Source organism: Azolla caroliniana, unplaced genomic scaffold (assembly GCF_043228905.1).
Source record: "Azolla caroliniana isolate FFs.n. ecotype wild unplaced genomic scaffold, voAzoCaro1.0.p SCAF_12, whole genome shotgun sequence".
Classification (NCBI taxonomy): domain Eukaryota; kingdom Viridiplantae; phylum Streptophyta; class Polypodiopsida; order Salviniales; family Salviniaceae; genus Azolla; species Azolla caroliniana.
This window is the reverse complement of record NW_028230447.1, coordinates 2,996,652-3,003,500: the sequence shown is the minus strand read 5'-3', so window position 1 is coordinate 3,003,500 and position 6,849 is coordinate 2,996,652. Positions and strand designations below refer to the sequence as shown.

General features: G+C 37.2%; 1 pseudogene across 1 annotated transcript; it reads left to right on the top strand.

Moving 5' to 3' along the window:
- Positions 1-346: 346 nt before the first annotated feature.
- On the top strand, positions 347-6,605 carry LOC147856830 (kinesin-like protein KIN-5A; annotated as a pseudogene). Its single transcript, XR_015530587.1, has 23 exons — positions 347-525; positions 630-759; positions 879-1,037; positions 1,397-1,740; positions 1,994-2,132; positions 2,254-2,351; positions 2,455-2,611; positions 2,689-2,732; positions 2,814-2,890; positions 2,986-3,039; positions 3,124-3,204; positions 3,294-3,405; positions 3,490-3,576; positions 3,650-3,825; positions 3,921-4,082; positions 4,167-4,274; positions 4,353-4,511; positions 4,595-4,678; positions 4,766-4,971; positions 5,058-5,159; positions 5,269-5,378; positions 5,473-5,624; positions 5,930-6,605. The product of XR_015530587.1 is annotated as a kinesin-like protein KIN-5A (transcript).
- Positions 6,606-6,849: the final 244 nt, after the last annotated feature.

The following is a 6,849-nucleotide window of genomic DNA, read 5'->3' as shown; positions in this document are numbered from 1 at the left end:
TCCTCCTCCTCCTCCTCCTCTTCAATTTCAAATCTTCTCTCTCTTTCTGTCTGTCTGTCTGTCTGTTCTTTGCTTCTTCTTTCGCCATCGCTCCCGCTTCTTCTGCAGAAGCTTCCTTCCTTCCTTCCTTCCTTCCTTCCTTCTTCTTCTCCTTCTGCCGCCTCTTCTTCCTTTTCCTTCCCGTTTCTTCCTTTTTATTGTTCTCTGCAGGATCTTCTTTTCTTCTGCTGCCGCTGCCGCAGCTCAAGTGTATTGATTCTCTCTCTCTCTCTCTCTCTCTCTCTCTCTCTCTCTCTCTCTCTCTCTCTCCCTTTGTTCTCTGCTGAAGCTGCTTCTTCTTCTTCTTCTTCGAAGCTTCTCTTCTTTTGGTGCGCCTGTATAGTCTTCTTCTTCTACTCCAATGGCCCCCCCTCCTACCGTCCTCTTTCCCACTAGCCCAGCTTCCGCCATGGGACCTCGATCCGTCGACTCCAAAGACAAAGACAAAGACAAAGGCGTGAATGTTCAGGTCCTTCTCCGATGCAGGTAAAAACACTCCATAAAAATCACTTGAATACTCCTGTCCGTTCTCCATCTCTCTATTCTTTTCGAATCCGATCATTTTGGATTTCGAACTTTTGTCTCAACAGACCGTTCAACGACGAAGAACTACGAACAAATGCTCCTCAGGTCATTTCCTGCAACGATCATCGCAGAGAAGTCACGGTTAGCCAAAGTATAGCTTCCAAACAAATTGATCGCACCTTCACGTTCGATAAGGTCAGAAAAAAAAATCTGCATTTTGTTTGTCCCTCTTTCCAGATATACACAGATACACGGATATAAGACAGAGAGATGTTTGAATCTCTCTTTCTCGGATATGCTTTGCTTTACTTCAGGTTTTTGGACCTCAAGCTCGGCAACAAGATCTATATGATCAAGCCATAGTTCCTATTGTAAACGAAGTTCTGGAAGGATTCAACTGTACAATTTTCGCTTATGGACAGACGGGAACGGGGAAAACATTCACCATGGAAGGCAATGGGAAGAAAACAAAGGTTCCATCCGCGCATTTTAAATTTCGCTCTTTTCTCATTAGTTCTTTTTATACATTTACTATGAAGGGACAGGAAAAAAATCATATCCAAGAATCACTATTTTTTTTCGTTTCATCAGCAAAACTAGATACTTCAATTCTATCTATCTATTCATAGCCATACAACGTGGTGGAAATAAATGAAAAGGAAACAATTGTTTACGTATGCATTTCATAGACATTTATCATGGAAGGACATGGAGGAAAATCACTTGCTTAGTTTTCTCCCTTTATCTAGAATAGCTATTTCATTCCCCTTTGTTCAAACAAACCTTTTTTCCCCACCTCCATCTAAACACTCATGCATGCTCATTCGTTTAGGATGCAGAAATGCCAGTGGATGCAGGAGTCATACCACGCGCAGTACAGCAGATAGTAGATACTTTGGAAGCACAGAATGCAGAGTACAGTATGAAAGTCACGTTTCTGGAGCTTTACAATGAAGAAATAACTGATCTCTTGGCCCCTGAAGACCTGATGAACAGGTCGATACTAGATGATAAACAGAAGAAACCCATTGCTTTGATGGAGGATGGTAAAGGTGGGGTGTTGGTAAGAGGTCTGGAAGAAGAGATTGTTTACAGTGCGACTGAAATTTATAGCCTTCTTGACCGAGGTTCTGCAAAGCGTAGAACTGCGGAGACATTGCTGAACAAGCAAAGCAGGTAGGTATCACCGGTTCTCTTTCATAGATTAATGATTAATAGTCTTTGCAAATTGGTCACCAGTTTGATCAATGATTCATAGCCTCTGGAATTGGTCTCTCTAAAGGTCATCACAAATTCTGGGAATGATCTCTATCATGGTTAATACAATTTTCGAATAGGTCTTTATCATGTTTTCTACAGTCCTTGCATTTGTTCCATTGCATGCATTTCCTCGAAAACTTATGAACCAACTTCTTATATTGATGTTCAGCCGTTCCCATTCAATCTTTTCAATCACAATACATATCAAGGAAGCAACCCCCGAGGGCGAAGAGCTTTTGAAATGTGGAAAGCTTAACCTGGTTGACTTAGCGGGGTCAGAGAACATCTCCCGCTCCGGCGCAAGAGATGTGTGTGTATTATCATTGTAACATAACAAACATAGTCTTAAATTTAAATAACAAACCAAGTATAATTGGGTTTTTACATTTAATCTACAATCACTAAAGAGAAGGCTTATTGCCACAACAGAGTCGAGCAAGAGAAGCTGGAGAGATCAACAAAAGTTTACTGACTCTTGGTCGAGTTATCACAGCGTTGGTCGAACATCTAGGTCACATACCATATAGGTATGTGTGTAAAATACTCTGCCACTTATGACATACACGAAAGAAGCCGTTCTGCTAAAATTTTTATGAAACATCTGATGAAATATTACAAATTTTCATGCAGGGATAGTAAGCTCACAAGACTTCTGAGAGATTCATTAGGAGGGAAGACTAAGACCTGCGTTATTGCAACTATTTCACCCTCTGTGTTGTGTTTAGAGGAGACCCTTAGTACCCTTGATTATGCACATAGAGCAAAGAACATTAAGAATAAACCAGAGGTAAATTTGCCTAATGTTAGGTTGATACAAAATCATGTACTCGAATGACAAGAGTGATAAGATTCTTTCTGCACCAGGTTAATCAAAAAATGATGAAATCTGCAAGAAAAACTTAAAGCAGGTGAGATTTTGTAATAGTTCATGCCTGACAGTGATGATGGTTAGGACCATGTTGCTAATATTTTACTTTTATTTGTTATAGAGATAAATGCTGCACGTGAAAAGAATGGTGTATACCTACCTCGGGAGCGGTACCTTCAAGAAGAAGCTGAGAAAAAGGTATAGCACATAATTATTAAGTGTGCCTGCTAAGATAATATTGCTTTAATGTTGCTACATGGTTTTAATTTCAAAAAATGCTGGCATGCTTTTAGGCTATGTCTGAAAAGATTGAATCCATGGAGTTTGAGATTGAAACAAAAAATAAGGTAAGGCATTCTTGGTATAACACAATTATGGCCTCCTAAGAAATGTTGGAAATAATTAATTTATTTCTTCAATTTGTTGTTTAGCTAATGGATTCTTTGCAAGAATCACTTGATAATGAGCAAAGCCGATGCGAGGACTTAAATGATAAGCTCAATGAGAGTCAGGTATCGTCTGCACTGATGAAATTGTTCAAAGGTAACTCATATGATATTAACCTTGACGTTTCTATTTAATTCCTTCTTTTTTAATGTAGAGATTACTTCTTGAAACACAAAATGAGTTGAATGAAGCAAAGAATCAAATAAACCAATATCAATACAATATCAAAGAGCAGCAATTTATAATTTCCAAGTACCAGCAGTCAGGTATGTTGCATATTTATCCACCTAAAATTGTTTATAGAATTAAATTTCTCCGTAAATTATTTTCTTAATGTTGCCACCATTCAGAGGATGCTCTGGTTAAACAAGCTGGGAGTCTTCAATTTCAATTAAAAAACTGTGCTTCTGAGATGGAAGGGCTCTATTCCAAGATTGGTATGTGTGTCTGACACATGTACCATTTGAAAACTTTTCTGATTCAAGGAATTAATATAATCAAACTATTTAGGTCGGAAAACCCAAGTGGAGATCGAAAATCAACAAATATTGCAGGCTTTTCATGAAAATCTGAGTAGGAAATTGAAAACATTGCATGAGTCAGTAACTGTTTCAATTGAACAACAGCAGCAGTATCTTCATCAAATGCAAGAACAAGTTGCATCTTTTATGAGCACAAAAATTGAGGTAGCAATTAATATGGTTACGAGTATTTAATGTGATATTCGCTGCTATGTTATGCTTATTACTGAGTAATAAATGAAACATATTTCCTTTCTTAGCTGATTGACACACTCAGGCAGAGAACAATGACCATAAAGGACTCATTCTCCTCTGGGCTTAAGAGCATTAGTGAGTTGGCACATTCACATGAGAAAGACTCAACCTCCATCTTTGAGAAAGTTAACTCCAACATATCTGCTCGTGGTTCAGCCCTGGAGGAGGTGGTAAACGCATCCTATTTGCATTTGCAATGATTTATATTAGTTATGAAAGATTTTAACAATCTATCTCTTTGTATTGGACAGATTCTTGCAGCTTCTGTTGCGGAAGCTGAAGGACTGTTTCATGATCTTGAAACCATGTTTACTAGTCAACAAGATGGCATATCTTTGTTGATCTGCCAGCAAAAGGAGGTAAAACCCAGTGCTTCATCACAACAGGTGGTATACATCATGGACTTCCTTAACTGTTTTCAAATATATTCTATGCAGAAAGCACAATTAAGCATTGACGCTTCAAAAGAGATGTCAAAGAAGTTGATAGCTTTCTTTGATGGGCAAGAAGAGAACATCAATAAAGTGAGTGGATCTGTTGCACAGCATCACAAATACTTATGCGGGAGTCTTAGTGATCTCGAACAAACCTACCAGGTTAGACAAACTACAATTTTCTGAAGTGAACCATAATATCTGCTTTTGCTATCCATTTTTCTCAATTCGCATTTATAATTCAGGAAATCGCAAGACAAGAGGAGGTTATGTTGATTGAAAAGGTCACTGAAATGGTCATTGCAGCATCCTCACGGAAGTCAGCGATGGTAAATTATCTGGTTTGGTTGTATACATATTGTGCTTCTTATCCATTTCTGTGTGTTTCATACCTACTGTTACTCTTCCTTTTATAGATAAACTCAAAAATCAAAGAGATTAGGGAATCTACTTCGAGAAAATCTGATTCCTTGAAGCAAGACCTCCAAGATATTTGTGATGCAAGCGCAGGAACTCATAGTTTGTGGGATGCTCACATTAAGAATTCAGAAGATCACTTTGTGGAAATTTCCAGCAATTTGATGTCAAGCCAAGTGTGCTTGATAGGAAATGTTGAATATTGGTATTGATTATATTTTTCAAATATATAGTGTATTTCCCAGCTTGAAGATTTGGAAAATTGCTGATTTGTTATTTGGAAACATACAGTAAAGAAAAAACAAGTGAAAACAGAGGATGCTGGAAGCATACACAAGAGTCCATTCAACAGCTAGAAAAAGATAATCATCTTGGAATAGATCTGATAGTCAAGTAAGCATTAAGTATACCAGAGCTAGTTATATGAAGCTTGTATGGGTAAATTTGCATCTAAATCTTGTGGAGACACTGTACAATATTCTAAATTTGTATTTGTGTACAGGCAAGGAGTTTATGGGAATGCTCTTCTATTGTCAAGATTGGAGGAGTTGAGCGATTCAATACAAGCTGATTTCCAATCTGGAAATGATGCAATTCTAGAATCTATGAATGGTAAACTCAGATTGATATCCTTAGATATTTTTGTCATGCATTTAACCGCAACGCTGCTTTCTGATGCATTTGTGTATTGAAATTTTGTCTACAGATTGCTTAAAGATAGATGAACAAGCCGCATCATCTATGTTAGCTATAATAGATTGTAAATCTCAAGCTGCCCAAGAACTTGATGCCTGCCATAAAACTGGAGTGTCAGACATCAAATATCAGTCAGATAGCTGTTTCAATAATGATTATATGGTAAATAATCTCTTCTTAACATTTAAAGAGACAAAACTCAAATCTTAGAACGATGTTTAGGATTTAGGGATCTTCAAAAATAAAAATTTTAAATATGAAAGTTTGTTTAGTGTGTATGATTGAAGTTTTAGCCACTCTTTCATATCTGACAGCTCCAATGTGTTAAAAGGATTAGGAAGTAAGGTTCATAAAATTTCAAAGATGTATGAGTGATGCGTATAGGGTTTAGGTTTTAAATATCTTTAAATATTAAAGGTTCAACAAGACAAGATATTTTTGACATGAGTCGATAAAATTGATTTCAGGAGGATCAACCAACAGGATTGACACCGACAAAGAAATCTATTGATATAGCTGATGAAGAATCCATTGAAGCTCTGAGAGCTCCGAACATTGAGGAAATGTCTCAGGAATTCAAGGAGAGAGAGGCTAAAAGTAGTAGTACCTTCTTGTCTTCTGAAGGTGTGGAAGAAGACCAAAGAGGAGCTATAGAGGAGTCAAGCAGTGAAGAGCGGCAGGATTTGAGGTTTGAAATGATAGATTCTTCTCGAGCTCAAAAGATTGGGATTGTCAAAGAGTCAAAAACACCTAGTTTTGCTGATTCTTCTCTGCTTAGGGATAAAGATAAGGACAACAGGTCTCCTCTCACAGCTGTAAATTAAGATAAAGAGTATCGATACAGAAAATGAACAAACGCATGTAACTACTGATTGATTGCAGAGCATCTCAGACTTGGAATAAATAAGAACGACATTATCAATCCAATTTAGCCAGCAACACCCCGTTATTCCGTGAAGCCCTCCTTCACAAGCTACAGGTAATGCAAAGGATATAGAAATATAGAGAGAAATAACCATGTATATAGAGTTTTTTGTTGGGTAATTTATAAGCTACCCAATTGAAGTAAACACATTACAGTGTGCATATTTGAATGAACTCTTTACATTCTCATAATAAACTATTTGTGAACATAGTTTTCCATATTGTTGTTTCAGCAGTTCCTGCTTGTATGCATACCTGGAAAATCTACATTTTGTTTCTAGTATGCACATAATGAATTCATTTTGGGGTCCAAGCAACTATATATTGTAAAATGTCAGTAGAGCTTCCTTCATCTCACATGGTCAACAGTATTCTGTTATGATTGTCACAACTTTCTCCTGGCTGTTCAAACCAAAATTTTCATTTTGATTAGCGTGTGTATAATTATAATTCTGTAGACATC